Source organism: Ambystoma mexicanum, chromosome 3q (genome assembly GCF_040938575.1).
Source record: "Ambystoma mexicanum isolate Mex_15411 chromosome 3q, UKY_AmexF1_1, whole genome shotgun sequence".
NCBI classification, from domain to species: domain Eukaryota; kingdom Metazoa; phylum Chordata; class Amphibia; order Caudata; family Ambystomatidae; genus Ambystoma; species Ambystoma mexicanum.
The window spans coordinates 1172344484-1172361722 of NC_090926.1; the positions used below are offsets into that span (position 1 = coordinate 1172344484).

At 43.1% G+C, this 17239-nt stretch overlaps 1 protein-coding gene across 1 annotated transcript in view; it reads right to left on the reverse strand.

Annotated features, from left to right (window-relative positions):
- ATP13A1 (ATPase 13A1) overlaps positions 1-17239 on the reverse strand; it is a 547512-nt gene that overhangs the window by 371234 nt on the left and 159039 nt on the right. The window lies entirely within an intron of this gene.

Below are 17239 nucleotides of genomic sequence, written 5' to 3' on the forward strand. Positions count from 1 at the left end.
CCAACAGTCCAACATGGCCGCCACCATTCCGAACACCAGAATGCTCAGAGTCCGCCGTGCCCCACTGTGATTGGCTTAAGCTTCCCTCGTCAGGGCCAATCAGGGAGCAGCAGGAGAATGAGCCAGCCCCGTCTGGCACTGAAGGGTGCCCCTGTCCCATGCTGCTGCTCCTGCAGCTTTCCCATACCCCACGCTGCTCAATGAACAGATGTACAGCTACCCCTTCATTTAGGGAACATGATAAACTGCTTCTACATTGCACTGGTAAGCACCCTAGTTCGCCTCGTCTTGGACTACATCCCCCTCTGCCTGGTTGCTGCTGAATCTTGCCTCCCTTCTTCTTTACCCTGTCTGCAACTGTAACTTCTCACCCACTTGATATTTGCATCTACCTTTAAACTTGCATACTGCTCGCTTGCAGCTGCTTGTTAGGCCTTACAAGTCCCTAAGTGTGCATTTTAAATCTTTGCATCCTCCATTGTTGTGCTGCATTTAGTGCTTTTTGGGAAATTTGAATTTAGGTGTGCTTTACATCTGCGCATCCTCTTGCGCTAGGCTGCCTGGTGTGTTTGCCCGTGCACTGTGCAGTCTCTCCAACTGTCCTTTTCCTCCACCTCATTGGCACTCCCCATGTCCCCCCATCTATTCTGTTACTCCATCATCTATCCCTCCTCACTCATGAGGTCTGGAAGAAAAAAGTTTAAGATCTCTTGGCCTCTAATCCTGGCCTACCTATTGCTGACACCTACGTTAGTGCTACTTCCAAACAGCAATCACTGATATCCTCTTCTCTGTTCCATCTCCAGACCGATGGACCCCCCCATCCGATCTTTACCCTTTCCCTTTTCACCCATTAATGGCGGCACCCGGTGGGAAGTACTTTGGGTGCATTTCTCATCCTCTAGGTGCATCATTATGTCTATCACAATGACACCATCATGGCCCAGGGTCTTCAACCGATCTTTTTCACTGACCGGCGCCTGCCGGCCCTCTTCAATGTCTTACCTTGTCCTGCTACTCCTTCCTCTCGCTCACTCTCTGCACCTCCTTCAGCACCTCTTACGGGTGTACCACCTCCATGTACAACTCCTCGCAAAATCTTCAAAGGTGGTGACCGGCTACACTTAGCTACTCTGAACACTCAATCTGCTGTCAAACATTCTTTTGACATCTGCCGCCTCCTTGAAGACTTCAATCTCGACGTCCTGGTTCTCACAGAGACGTGGTTCAATGCCAGCTCAGTCAATGCTTTGGACTCCCTGACAGCTACAAGATCCTCACCAAGCCTCGGCCCAACTGACTGATGGAGTAGCCCTGATCTTCCCAGAGTGGGTCCCTAGCTCTCATTCCCACCCAGCTCTACTCCTGCTCATCTGCAAGCTTTGTGTCCGACTCTCTCTTTCTCACCCTTGCCACTATATACAGGGCACATGGCACTGGGCCTGTGCCCATCTTCCTTTTGGAATGGGCCGACTTCACCTCCTCTCTTCCGACCTCTACTTCTAAACTATTCCTTGGAGACTGCAACATCCACCTTGACTCAATGTTCCTGCCTCTTCACTCTTCTGTGATCTCTGTAGCTCGCTATCTTCCTCCCCCACTATTCTCCCTTCTGGCCCTAACCACTCTGATGGACCCACTCTTCATGCCTTTATCCCAGCTGATCTGTTCTCCAACCCTCTCACTACCCATCTCTCCTGGTCCGACAACTCACTTTTCTCATCTTGGACCTCTCGGCCACCTGACCGAGCCTCCACCAGAACTCCAAACCTCCTTCGTGGTCATCCAACCGATGAAACGAGTGTCTGCTGCTGTGTTTGCCTCTACTTTGATCCCTCCTCCTTCCCCTTCTCTTGACCCTACCACTGACTCAGTTCTTGGCAATCTTCATCTTGCTATCACTAACACTCTTAACATTCCTGCCCCTTTCATGAGGATCCACCTGAAACCTGCCTCCAAGCGTAACAGCTGGTACGACTCCTATCTAGCCGCTCTGAAACACAAGTCCAGAGTTACTGAACGGAGGTGGCAGACCTCTGACTCATCCCCAGACAAACTGGCCTGTTGCCTACTCCAAAGGCAATACAGTCTCTTCTGTCCAAGAAGAGGGCCCACATCCAGGCCTGCATCTCTGGAGCCTCTAACACGGCTGAACTCTTCAAAATCTGCAAGGAACTAGCCAATTCATCTGCAGTCTCCACCTCACCATTTCTCTCTCAGGCCCTCTGTACTGCGCTGGCCACCCATTTCACCTCTAAAACTCAGGACATTCTGACCTCTCTCGGCCACCCATTTCACCTCTAAAACTCAGGACATTCTGACCTCTCTCTCTCTCTCTTCACCTTCCACCATTCCTCCCCCTGTCCCCTTGGCCTCTCTTCCGCCCCCTTCCCACTCTCTCCTCCTTCTCACCCATCACAACGGATAAGATTGCTAAAGTAGTCTGCTTTATGAAGATCTCATCCAAATAGGAGTCTCCCTGTTCTTCCAGAACCATCTTCTCCCTCGCTCCGGCTCTTGCTGACTTTTGCAACCACTCCTTAGCATCTGGCTTGTTCCCTTCTTTTATCAAGCTCTTCCTTGTGCACCCCTCCTAAAAATGCTTTCAGCCGACCCCTAGTGTCCGGCCAACCACCGTCCTATCTCTACTACACCCTTCCTTGGGAAACTCCTGGAGAACTGACAACTGACCCAACACACTGTTAGGTATGGGTAGTATAGCTCAGTGGCAACGTGCTAGTCTTGGAAGCATAACGCAGGTTAAAATCCCAGGCCTGCACTTAGAAACCTCTTCGGTACTAAGCGCGTTATAAAGGACCAATTATAAAGACTTCAGTATTATACCGTTCTGTCTTACAAAATAAGGTGCATCGGATTCATCTGAAATATGTACAGTTCGGCGTGATGCTCGATCGTTCAATTTTAACTGTTAGTATTTGCACCTTTGCTATGCTGCACAAGGTACAGGAGGTACCTAATTTTATTGCGACTATTTGCCCAGTTATTTTGAATAACAAATGGGAGGTATTGCGACCGATATCTTAATATTCATACATACACCATGTGATTTTAGGCTTTTAAATTTAAGGCGTGAACAAATTTATGTAATAGCTCACTGATTATAGACAAGGTTTGGAAAAAAGAAGATACAAATACATTTAAAAAAATAACACCAACACTGAGCTCGTTGGTTAACAAGACTCTCAATCTTCATTCCGAGCATCCAGAGGCACAGAAACTGCTCTCCTGAACACCCATGAATAACTACTCGTAAACTTTGACTAACTCTCTTGCTGTTCTGAATTCTCTGTGATCTCTTCTGCCTATGACACAGTCAACCATTCTATCCTAATGCGCTCCATGACACTCTTGGTATCTCTGACCGGGCACTGGATTGGTTGACCTCCCTCCTCACTGACCACCCTTTTCCAGGTGCTCCTGGGCTCCTTCTCTTTCTCCACCACTCTCTCTACATGTGGCATTCCAGAACTCTCGCCTTGGCTTTTCAACATTTAACTGGCACCTCTTGTTCACCGGATGTGACTTCTCTCCTCATTTCCAGCCTTATGCAGATGAGACACTACTCTTCAAGCTTCCCTCTTCTTCCACCTCGATCATCCATGACTGTCTGCTATTCAGTAATGGTGCACCTCCAATTATCTGTCTTAATGCCAGTAAGACAGAGCTGTTACGATCACTTCGTCTCTGCAGGGACGTCCGGAGCCTCGATACAGGGGCGCTTGGATGTGAAATGCACCAGTCTCTTGTGCTCCCAGGTTCACTTTTCAGTGGAACAATCCTGGTGATATTAGTAGGTGAGCTCTCCAACCTGCTCCTCAGGCAGGGGCGCAATGTCCATGCTAGGCAGGGGCGCAATGTCCATGCTTGTCCGTTTATTCGAATCCAGTTACTTCACTGGTTCGATGATGGCCAGACCCAGTCCTGCTGCGGTGCTGGCGGAATGCTGACTCAGTGATGGTTTATGGCAGTTCTTGTTGCGGTTGTACTCACTACTTCCGCGCCGCCTTGGCTGCGCGGTATTCTTTCTTGCCTTGGTTCACTTTGTTTCTTGTCTTGCAGGTTCGGCTGTGTTTATGATGCAGGGCTGTCCTGATGCTTAATTTGGATCGTGCTGCTGCAGCAATGCAACGGTAAGTATCTAATTTGTGCCGCGATTTATGCGATCGGCCATGCACCCAACACTCTACACACTCCCCACAACCATCTGATCGATAAGCAATACTACAGGTGTATTCATTGCTGTGACATGCTGCGGTGGTTGTGGCCAGGGCCTAGAGTCTTGGAAGTATGGCCTACGGTCATGCATCCAAGACTCTAGGCCCTGGCCACAACCACCGCAGCATGTCACACCCATGGCAGCGTATAAATCAATAGCACCCCCATAGAAAAAAATTATTTAAATACGGCATGTACTCAATTTCAATGTTCGCTAACACCACGTGTGTCCTTGGAACAGTTTCAAGTTGCCTGTGCGCAGCACGGACTGAAGTACTACCCTTATGAGACCCCTCATTTTCTGTACTTACAAATATCCCGAAAAAGGCAGGCATAGGGAATACATCATTTACACCTACCGCCTGAACAAATATAGTTTTTCACCCATCTCTTACTGTCTGAGCCCCCAAGCACTCTGAAACAGCAAAACAGTTTCCGAAATAGCATTTTGCCGCTAGTCGCCGCTGCGCTGTCGGCGGATCCAAGATGTTGGGCACCTCCAAACAATCTGACACAGAACACGGCTCACTGCAGCCGATCGGCGGAGACGTCGCGTCTCCGCGGTCATGACGCCAGCCCCTTAGCCAATCGGTATCTTGTCCGGAGCGAACAGGGAAATGTGACCGCGGAGCGGACAGATTTCACAATTTTTTTTAGACCTACCTTTTGGTCGTTTTAAAGGAAACTACTGCACGGATTGTCACCAAATTTACAAAAGCACTCTTTCGGGACCAAGCCCCTGCCACTAATTTGGTAAAAATCCGCAAAGATTTTCTCCCATTCAGTCTATGGAAAAAAAGACGTTTTGGGACCCCCCCTACAACTCCATGCACCAAACATCACCAAACTTTGCAAAGCGGCCCATATATGTTTTTTGCAAAGTTTGGTGAGGATTCGTCCGGGGGGAGAGAAGTTGTGAGACTCCCAAAAAGTGCTCTTCCTATGGAAACAGCAACTTAACCATAACTACACGGCCACTACCGTGGCTGTGTAATATAGATTTATTATATTTACACAAGTTACTGTTAAATATTCAGCACAATAAACCAATACACACAGGTATACTTTATTTTCAAAATGCCACTTCTTAGTTGGGAGTTGCTGAACGAGCACAATTGTTACAGGAGTTTGACATGTCTACTGTATTATCGCTAATAACGCACACCCACAAACTAATTCAGTAATAACTTTTAGTCAGCATACACATATAAGATAGTGATTTTTAGGAAGGAAAACAGTTGGTTAGTGTTATCCTAACATAGCTTCAGGTTAGAGGCGGTTTTCCTGCATAGGAAGTCTTTAAAGTCCAAAACGCAACCCTAGCTAGAGGCTTAAAGTCTTGAAAAGCAGCAGAAGCCGAACGTTCCTGTGGATACTTTTCTAGTCTTTAGGAAAGAAGATACAAAACGACTTAACCAACGTTGGAGACCCTGTTAAAGGACTTGTTGTTAAGATGGATTTCTGAACTCTGACCTGGGCAGAGGTTCAGAAGGCCAGCCTAGTTTCTTGCAACAGGGTAACCTTCTGGACAAGCCAGATCAATCAAGGTAGCATTGGCGGTGGTCAAGGCTAGGTCTCAGATGGGGTGACGGTGATGAAAGCCCACAATGAGCACACAAGTAAACACCACCACAAATTACTCTGTCAGGTGTATATATCAAAGGCCTTTTAAGTCAAAGGCAAAGCAGATATTCAGCAGTATTAACAAAACCAACACAACACTAACTATGAAACATATGTACAGCAACCAATGGCCTAAAGGGATATTACACAGTACAAATCTACAACCTGCAACAAAAGCGGTCACACAGTGTGAATATCTTTTAGGCAGTCCTTCACAATTCAAACCCCAGATTAGAAGCAGTTCAGTCCATAAAATGAGTGGAGCCATGAGCTCAAAAGTACATTCGTTGCTGGTGCACGCGGTGTGTTCAATTTCCCTATGCTGGGTTCAGACTAATTTCAATTGCCAATACTTTTTCCCCATATATTGAAGACTTACGAATGTGCACATGGTTTTTCCCGACACGTCGCAGGACCACTTCGATTTCACAATTCTTTATCACTCTGCACATTTGCCACATTTCAGCTGGATACCTAAGAGACTTTCAAATGAGCACCCACGTGGTGCCAGACTACTCTGTCCACGGTATCGTAACTTGCCTCCAAAGTTCAATCACTCATCTGCTTTTTAATTGCGTTTGCGTCGCTTCCACATACGCTTCATAAACTGTTCTCTTCAGTTTTCACTACACATTGTTGCCGCTTGCAACCTTGGCTTCAACACAGACCAGTCTGGTATCAGTCTCCCCAACTCTGGCGCTTCTTTGTTGTAGGAGCCAACGACAGTGCCACCGTGGCAAACAATTCTCCCCGCCTTGACTAGCGACGCGGTAGAGCCCCGGGTACCTCCGACACACAATGCAGGATTCTTAAAGCTTGATTTCTGCTCTTACGTTTCCTTTTCTCAAAGGTTCAGGAAAGCAATGGTCTTTCTTTGAAAAGGTCAAGGGCACTTCCTTCCTTGCAATCCTCTTCAGTTTTGCAGGCTTTCGCCTTGCAGTAAACTGCCATCTTGGAACTGCTGCTTCCTTGTGTGCTTTGTGTTGCTCAGTGTGCTTTCGTGCTCCACCTTTTATTCGTGTGGGGAAGTGTAATGGAAGTCAAGTGTGTGTAATGGTCAGCAGTAATTGCCTATATAAGCCACACCCTACACCTGGAGCCTTGCTTCGCGTCATTCTGTACTTGCAGCGTGACGCTCACCGTGACCTGTGGATGAAGGAAACATCGTTAATCGAATCCTGAATACGTGACTCACCTGAACCGTGTCTTGAGCAGCTACAAGAAGGCGAACAACTGAGTAACCAGAATCGGACGCCTGCATCGCGCATCATGTGCCGCGCAAGCACACCTACCTGAGCAGTTTCGACGCGGCATCAGAGCGAACAGAAACCTGCAGAAGGAAAAAGACATCAAGCAATAGAAGTAAGCATTAACGCAGCCATATTGCGCATTGAGAGCAGCGCAAGCATACGTACCCGAGCTGTTTTTTAACACCACATCAATTCGAACGAAAGCCTGCAGAAGGAAGAAACAAGAGATATTTAAATAGAATCAAGCATTCAAAGCAGCGCGACCCCTTGTGCGCACGGCATAAATCGCAGCACAGCCACTGCAGCATATCACAACTATAGATACACCCGTAGTATCTCACATCACTCAGGTGGTTGTGGGGAGGGCCTGCAGTCTTGGGAAGCTCTGAAGTTATAAGCCAACATGGGTTTTATATAGTGCGGTGGTTGTGGGCAGGGCGTAGACTTTTGGGTGCATGGCTGCGGGCCATACACCCAAGAGAGTAGACCCTGCCTACAACCACTGCAGCATTTCACAATCATACATCACACCCATAGATTTGATTATGTATGTGGTAGGTGTGGGCAGGGCTTAGAGTCCTGGGTTACGAATTGAGTACATGCTACAGTTATGTTTCTTTCTATAGGTTTGCTAATGATTTATAAGCGACCATGGGTTTAATATGCTGCAGTGGTTGTGGCCAGGGCCTAGAGTGTTGGGTGCATGGCCGTAGGCCATACTTCCAAGACTCTAGGCCCTGGCCACCACCACTGCAGCATGTCACAGCAATGGATTCACATGTAGTATTGATTATCGATCAGATGGTTGTGGGGAGTGTGTAGAGTCTTGGGTGCATGGCCAAAGGCCGTGCACCCAAGCACAAAGTTATAAGCATTGGAATTATAAGCCACTGCACACCCATACATTGAAATATGCATGGACATACACCTAAGACTCTAGGCCCTGGCACAACCACTGCAGCATATCACAGCTATAGACACACCCGTAGTATCGAACATCATTCAGGTGGTTGTGGGGAGGGCCTGCAGTCACGGGTGCATGGCCGAAGGCCATGCACCCAACAGCACATTTATACGTAGTGTAGTTACAAGCCACAATGGGTGTGATATGGTGTGGTAGTTGTGGCCATGACGTAGAGTCTTTGGTGCATGGCCAAAGGCCATGCACCCAAGAACAAAGTTATAAGCACTGGAGTTATAAGCCACTATGGGTTTCATATACTGCATATACTTTCATATACTGCATACCCATACATTGAAAAATCTATGGCCTTACACCTAAGACCTGTGGCCACAACTACTGCAGCATATTACAGGTATAGGTGCACCCGTAGTATCAAACATCATTCAGGTGGTTGTGGGGAGTGCCTTGCGCTTTAGGTGCATGGCCGAAGGCCATGCTCCCAAACCCAACTTTATACGTAGTGAAGTTAGAAGCCACAATGGGTGCGATATGCTGTGGTCGTTCTGGCCAGGACCGAGAGTCTTGGGTGCATGGCCAAAGGTCATGCACCCAAGACTGAAGTCATAAGCAGTGAGGTTATAAGTGAACATGGGTGTGCTGTGGTGCGGTGGTTGTGTGCACGACCTAGCATCTTAGGTGCATGGCTGCAGACCATTCACCCAAGAGTAAACTTATAAGTAGTGAAATTACAAGCACCATGGTTTTGATATGCTGCAGTGGTTGTGGGTAGGACCTATAGTCTTGGTTGCTTGTCCGCAGGGTGTAGGTGGTAGGTTATACATCCAAGACGCTAGGCCCAGCTTACAGCCACTGCACCAGATTACTGCCATAGATTAGACGTGTAGATTCTAATATGTGTGACAATGGTGTAATTATACTTACTGTTTACTTTTTTGAGAATCCATTTATTTCCTACATGACTTTAGTACTTGGTGGAAATATTCTTTTTTAATTTCTGTGATAAAAGAAAAGAGCATGTTAGTGTTTGTATTTTATGAAGACTCATTACATTATACAATAGACATTTAAGATGTGCTTTTTGCTCAGTTTCTGCGTTTGTTTTTCAAATCATTGGGTCTAGGTCTTGTTGGATTAAAAAAAAAACCTTTCTTTGCAATGCTACAAATTATTTCTTTGTTTTCTGAGTGTTTCCTTGTTCTTTATGATTAATGTTATGTCTGTTGCCTTGTTGCAGATTTTTAAAAACATTTAGATACCTGTTGGCATATTCTAACTGTGCATTTGTTGTTACGGTTCCGTGGTATTTATTTATCTGTGTCGTTGTTATACACTCTTGGGCAGTTAGATACCTGTGGCGTATTCTAACTGTTTATAGTCTTTTACTTGAATTTTTGGTAACGTTAAAGTACATATTAGTTATTAAATTTTGGCTTCAAGAAGATTAAATACGCATTTGTCAGATTAGTTGGTAATCTCTGCTTTAGAGTAATGGTGCCATCATTACATTCAAACCATCCACATTTCTTTTGAATGTATGCAGTGTAGTGACCTGCATTGGTTGTAGCTCCTGTGTGGTAGATTATACCTATTGTTGTAAAGGTTTTCTTTCCAAGTGACACTTGACCATGTGTGAATCCAGTCAGCTTGCAGTTGTTTTTGGTACCATCTGCATTGTAACATAGAAGCATAAGTATTATGTACGTACGATGTGTTTGTATCAGTAAGGTGGAGCGATTATCTGAATTGGCCATAGTACATAATCTGCCATGGTTTGCATTCTCTACAAGTTGCTGAAATGGAATGGATTCACAATTAGGCATTGATACATACACAAATCGCTCATTTGGGATTTCTTCCTGTATCACATTGTTGCAGAAAGTATGTATGAATGTGGAAGATATCATTTATAGGTGTTTGTTTTCCAGTACTTGTAGTAAGTACATTAGAAATTCTTGTGGATCTTGTGAGTTTATAGTGAATCTCACCATTCCAGCACAGTAGTCCAATTCTTGTCTTATTCCGTGAAAACTGTACGTGTTGTCAGGATTATTTGTTTTGTTTCTATGAAGGACTAACATTTGCAAACACAATTGGTCTGGACTGTGTGAGTAAATATTGCTAACAATCGGTGGCAATTGAAATAGAATATTCATTGCTGCATTTGCATAGCAACTTACACCAGTTTCATTTGAAAGGACCACCTAGTTCTGTCTGAGTCCTTTTTTCTGAGTTTCTGTTCCTTCTTTGAAGAAGTACCTGATTTACTTTCCCTAATAGGTTCTTCTTTGCATGTGGTAATTGATGAAGTTTTAGCTTCTTTTTGTGTTCTTTGAAGGATTTGCCGTCAGATTCTGTTCCATTTCTATTTGAATTAGTTTCCTTTTACCACGTTTTACTTTTTCTGGAACAGGATATGGTTTCAGATGGGGGTGTACAGTGAACGCAGTCTATTGTATTCTAAAATGCAAGGAATATCAGCGTTCAGTTTACTTGCATCAAAGTTGATTAGAAATAGACCGTCAAGTGTACGTAAGCGTGATAGTGCTACGTAGCTCATGCCTTCTTTAAAGACCGTTTCCTATATCTATCAATGCTTTGTCTAGGGTAAGACCTTGGGATTTATGAATGGTGACTGCATATACATGTCTTTGAAGAGAAGGAATCGAGCAGTTGAGTGCCCTATCCTTTTCACTTCTGAAAGTTTGTCAAAGCGAATATTGACAAACTGAATGTTGTTGTCACGTGGGTATGTTTGAAAGCCAACAACTGTACCCAGTGCCCCATTAACTAGCCCTTGCTCCACTTCAAGGTTACGCTTAAGCATTACTCTACAATTTAAGGATAATTTTAATATTTTTCCAACCCAGCTGTGTTGGAGATTGCATTTTCTAAGGTATTTAGTCTTGTTGTGGCTTGCTCACACATGGGTAGTGTCATACCATGTACGTCTAGTTTGTCTGTGGCGCAAATTTCCATTATTGGTTGCATTTCTTTTTTTAACCTTGTTTCATTGAATTTGAAACAGCTTGCTAGAGTTAGCATTAAGGCCATAAAATTGACATTTTTGTGCGCTAATTGTTCCATAACATCAGTAGCACATGCTTTCGCCATAAAGTGCATGAATGTGCCGGTTTTTCAATATGGCTTGTGCTTCTTGAGATAATAAACCAACTCTAATTCTTTGTAAAATGTTGCCGTAAGTGAGATCTGCAGATTGTCGCATGTTTTCTGTTAATTCTCTGTATTGGAAATGTTGCCAAAGGTTGACATTTCCTATGCTGCCAACAGTACGGCAGAGTTTGTGTCCTAAGGTTTTAAAAATAGGTTCACCTTTCACTGGTGTCAATTGTAGAAGATCTCTGAAAACAATATGTTTCCTTGCAAAGAGTTTTTCGTAGTTTGTTTTAAGTACTTCTTGCAATCTGACGTGAATCAAAGCCAACATTAGGTTGAAGACCATGCTCACTTCATCTATTAGTAGCGTTTTAATACTCTGCGTAGTTCCATTGCAGCTTCTGCAGAAAGTTTGTAAAGGTCCAATTTGTTTTGGTGTTCTACCTGAAGGAGTAGTAATCGGTGTAAAGTGACACCGCCTATGTTGTAGGCAGCTACACCTGTGGGGGCAGTTCCAACAGCTGACAGTTTGTTGTTGGTCAATTGTTGAAGGAACTTTCTGATGATTTTAAGAATGTTTTTCCTGAACCAGCTTCACCACTGACGTACAGCAGTATAGGTTTGTAATTATGGCAGGTACATTCTTTATTTTCATGTTGTACACCATGTGCAATTTGTTTAGTTACTTTTTCAAAAATGGTGCGCTGATCTTTAAGGTTTGCTTGCTGTACAGTTAAGTCTTCTATATCTTCTTGATAGTGACACATGGTGTTTTCCACTTCTGTCATTGCTAATTCTGCCTCAGTGGCTGTCCTAGTGGTTCTTGGCTTCCTGTTACAGAAGGTTGACTACTGTCGGAAGTGTCCTTCTAGTTGGGCCTGAAGTTCTTCTTTGTGTTGCTGTTCATTGTGCAACATTGTTTTGTACTGTGTAAAGTTCACATCGGTGATAGCGCTTTCATTTGCTTTGAAAGCATCTTCATAGCAGTCATAGTTATCTAGTATCTCTTCCTCTTTTCTCCATGGTTTAAAAAGTTGTAGCAGAGACATGCAATATAGTTCTTTCTGTTGAGGAGTTTTTAATGACAATTTGACATGATTAAATAAGCTTTGTTTGGTAAGTTTCACTAAGCTGCCTTTACAATCTGTCACTCTATATCTACCTTTGCTTTCATTAGGTTTTATATTATTTTTGTATGCAACGTTTTGAGCTATGAGGTATAGACACATGCTTTCCAAAGTGCTACTCCTGTTCGGATAGTATTTGTCCAGTAAATTGTTTTTTAAAATGTCTTGGCTGTTGGGTTCATTTATGGCAATCGTTTCTATGTCCTCATATGATTTTAGAACTCTCTATATTTAGAAGGACCAAGACTTAGCCATATTATGTTGTCCGATTTTCCATACAAAGCAGTACCGGTTAAACGATCTGCCGCTTCATAGGCGCCACATTCTCTATGAGAGCGCATTTTTATGCATAGGCTGTACAATTTCTGAGATAGTGTTTTGTCTGATAAGTCCTTACAGAGGTCTTGAAGCTCTGTTTTTTCTGCTTTTGTTAAGTAGGCTGTAACATATCGTACAACTGCAGTGGAATGGTCTGCAATGTACTGCACATCTATGTATGCATTCCATAAAATGGCAATGATTGCATTGTACTCATTGATATATTTTGATTCTTCTGTTCTTTTTATGTAATACGTGTTCTTAGCTGATTTACCTTTAGCACTATGTCGAACTATTTCTGTAACTGGTCTAGGGAAACCAAAGCAGGATTTGGTGCATTTCCCTTTGCTTTTGTATTTGCGAAGACAATATTTGCCACATTTGTGTATTTGAAATTGTAAAATCTGTCCAAGAAGGTCACTATGTGTCCGTTGTGAAGGTATTTCACAAGTGACATATTTTTGGATGAACTGCAAAACAGTGGCATCTGTCTTGACCGAATTTAGGTGCATCTTTGATCCCTAAAAGCATGTGAATATGTGGTGCTCCTCTCGCTTGGTGTTCTTTCTCCAAAAGAAGTGTTGCACTTCTCTGAGGGGAGGAACAGTTTTATTGCAAATAAAGTGTAGCATAGCAATGAAACGATGATGAAAATATCTTGACACATTAACTGGATCTAGAGAGCAAAGTTCTCCAGGTGTTAATATATCTACGTTGGTTTTGTTGTTGTTTGATATGCGTAGGAACTGATGTAAATCTTCCCATGCATATTCTGCACAACTTAGTGTAACAAACCAAGTTGGTGGTCCAAGGTTTCTGATCATACAACGTACGTCTCCCTGCCATCAGAACCAGTATTCTTTTGTATCACGCATGTTTGCAAACAGATTGGTTAGACTTGATTGTAAAAGCTTTTCTTTTTCTTGTACTTTTTGTATTAATTGCGTAGCTGACATATTTTCAAAGTGGGTTCCAGATTTCAAAATGTGTGCAACTCCGTAACATACGGTTGCTAGTTCACTTTCAAAGAGTAGGTGGAATATGTATTCCACATTTTATCTAAATCTGGGATCTTGCGACTACATTCGTAATAAGCGGTATTCTGATGCCGTAATCTGAGTGGGTCTATCATCGTATCTGTCGCCTTTGCCAGTAGGAAATAGCAGTGGAAAAGCATGTGCCTCTATACTTTTTTCCCATATGCTCAATAGTGAACATTTGGTTTGTCGCATTTGGTAAGTTTCTAGTGCATCATCTATGCTTTCATTGGAGTGCAATGGATAAATTGTGCAATGGTCCAAAAGAGTGGATACTGCAGCAGGATCCAGAAGTTCAAATTGTCCAGTTTCTGATGACTATTGAAGTATTTCAGTTGTTTCCCTTAAGCTTTCTTCAATATTTATTTCCTTGTAGTATTCGTTATTGTCTTTTAGATATTGCAAGGCTTGTCTAACTTTATGTAAATCCACCAGTTGTTGGCAAATTTTTTTGTCTTTTGTTGGTACACCATTTACTAAGACAATTAAAGAACGCTCTATCGAACGTTGCACTCCTAGAGTGTGTACATTTTCTGTTAGATCTAATGGCAAATAAACTACTTTGCCACAAATGCCTTTCACCAATTCAGAGGGAGGTAATTTTGCTGTTTTAGGTTGAAGGCGTATAATTGCTTGAAATGGGACTGTTTGAATTATGATGCTCTCATACAAATTGAGTTGTTGCAGGGGTTTTGGTAGTTATTTGTGATAGCACGTGAAGGAGTTTGGTTGTTGTCCAGTTTTGTAGTGCAGTAACTGCAAAATATTAGGGGTTCACTTATTTGGTATTTGTTTTCTGCTAAAAGGTAGAGAGCTAATTCAAACAATTTGGAATCTTTATTGTCTCCCATTTTGTATGCTATGCCTATATTTTTTGTGTTCCCTTTGTAAAACATTCTGCGGCAACACACACACATGGTTTGGTACTTCAGCCGATGCACTTTTAAATTTTAGTATTTCTTTTTTGTATGTATGTAATAGAAGGTTGCTATGTGCAGAATTGTTGCTAGTCTGTTCTAAAGCTATTGCATTTTGTGTAAGTGGCTTTCACTTCCATAATATTTTCTCTGGATACAGTCGATTTCTTCTTGTAGGTACTTGGGTGTACCATGCAGAAGAGTGTTATTTAAATTGGCTAATTCTAAAGCGGGACTTTTAGCATAGTATATTTTATACACTAGATTTCTTACATTTGAATGATTATCGATATCCTTTTGATATCATGGAAGGTGCTTTTGCAAATAGGCCCTGAAATGCAGGCTAATGAATGTCCTTGTAGTCCTGTGTATTTGCGCACTGGACAGATATCCATATTTTGCAGTACTTTCATTTTAGTTTTGTCTTTACCTTTCACATACTGATTGAGGAACTGACGTAAAGATTTGAAAGATTTGTTAGGAATGTCACACATTGACGTGCACAGCCATTTGTATACTGGATGGTCTGGTTCAGTTGAATTGAGAGGTAATTTTGAGTTTTCAGGGGATACTTTTCTAAGCAGTGTTTCTTGTTCCATGATGGCATTGATTTTTTCACTTAACAGTGAACGCACTAAGTTAATAATTTACCGATAACCTATCCGTGCAACTGCAAATCAATGGGAGCCCATGGTCAATAATTTGTGTCAGATTAATTACACCTCAATTTTAGTATTTACAATTTACCCAAGCCAAGACTAAGCCTCAGTAGAAGAGCGTTCAGCTCGAAACACGTGTCAGGCTGCATTAGTTTTTGATTAAAACCATTCATATACATTTGCAATTGCCTATTTACTTTATGTGTGTGCGCAGCTGGAGAGCAAAACCCCCCTTTTTCCTTTGATTTTTTCATACCCTCGTCCACTGCTATGGATGGCAATTGTGTTTGTTTGATTTTGTTTGTATGCTTCTTCATTAAAATATGGTTCTGTGGTTGTGGTGTGACTCCATTCACCTCCACAAATATTTAAGAAGTTATTTTTGTTGACATTCCGTTTATTTATAAGTTTCTTTTGTATTTTAGTACTTAGTTTTGTTAGTGGTTTCATCCTATTTAACACTAATATGAACAACTTCCTTTTGAGAAGGCTTGCACTGTCTACGAGAGCTTGTAGGATTACTTTTCTACGGTAGGTTTTAAGCGTTGTGGATGGTTTTGTTCCTCTTTATTAGACTCTGTGGCGAAACAATTTTGCTAAAATACTTTTTGTACTATGGGTTCTTTTTACTATATCAGGATTAATAGGAGCATTGTTAGCAGTACTGATAGCCGATTCTTTGTGAAGCATTTTGTGTTTCGTGTCACATTTTGATAAAGCAGGTAACGTTTCGGTAGTTGAAGCTTCCTTTGTTTCGCTAAACAACTGTATTAGCTGTTTTGTTCCAACGTTCTCTATAATCTCTGCTACAGAAGGATGCTTACTTTGGACACTTATTTTCGTTTGCTCTATGTCTGCGTTCCTTTCAACGGACTAGCAGTTTGGTAGGCATTCTTTGGGGTCTGTTGAAAAAAAGAAGGCATGGTTTGGTCTGTTGTACAATGTATGTGTGCTGTGTGCATAAAGGGAAGCGCTTTGTGGTGGTGTGTGAAAGTGCATTGGGCTGTTACAATGAGTTGGGAAGGCTATTTTTCTGTTTGTATACTACTACACTGTGCTTCAGATGAGAGTACAAAGTGAGCTAGAGGTGAGGAGAAGCATTAATAGTAAACGTAATGGTATAAAATTGAAACCGCTATTTGTTTTCTAGTACTAACATTCTATGGCTTCTGTATGTTATTTGAGTTCCAAAAACACAGGGATTTGTCATGTGCAAGCCCCCAAAACCCTGAAACCCACGAGCCCAGCCCAGATTCTGGCTTCCTCTGGGACTTCCCAGGCCCCAACTAGGCTCATCTGGGCTCAGTTCTGGCGCCGCTAGCGCCAGGCTCATGGCAAGTGTTAAATACATGGTCCATTTATTTGGCTCGGAGATGCTGAGCCATTCAGTACAGGGTGTGGCTTGGGACTACTTTACCAGAGAGACAAGATATGATGAAGGGGACTATTATCCTAGAACTACTTGCAAGGCTATTTAAACCGCACCTTGCAAACTGAACATGCTTCGCGTTAATCTGCACTCCTGCAGCGTAACGCTCACTGTCAGTTCTTGCTACCTTTCTGCCACACCCGTCCAGAGTTTTCTATCCATCAGCACCTGTGAAAATAGAAAAACAAGAGTTATTCACGCATTGAAGGCCTTACCTGCAGAACATCCGGACCTCGCCTTTACGCTTATCCAAGGGCGGCCGCATCTGTAGAAGATCAGAACAGAAGGAACCCTCTCGGGTAGCGACGAATCTGACTCGGCCTCCTCCAGGAACTCCAGCGAGCAGTTCATCATTCTGCATCGCGCCGCATCTCGACACCATCAGTCAACAATTCCATCTTCTTCCTGGAAAAGTGCTGCACCTGCCGAACAGAAAAGATAAAGCAGGTTAGTCGCACAAAACAAGAAGGCTAAAATAAAGTGATCTATAAGCACATCTCGCACAGCGCTCTACTTACCGGCAAGAATCCTGCACGTCATTGTCAGGAGAGTCATCCATCATCCGAACACCGCTTTTGTGCCGCACCTGAAAGACAAAAAACGA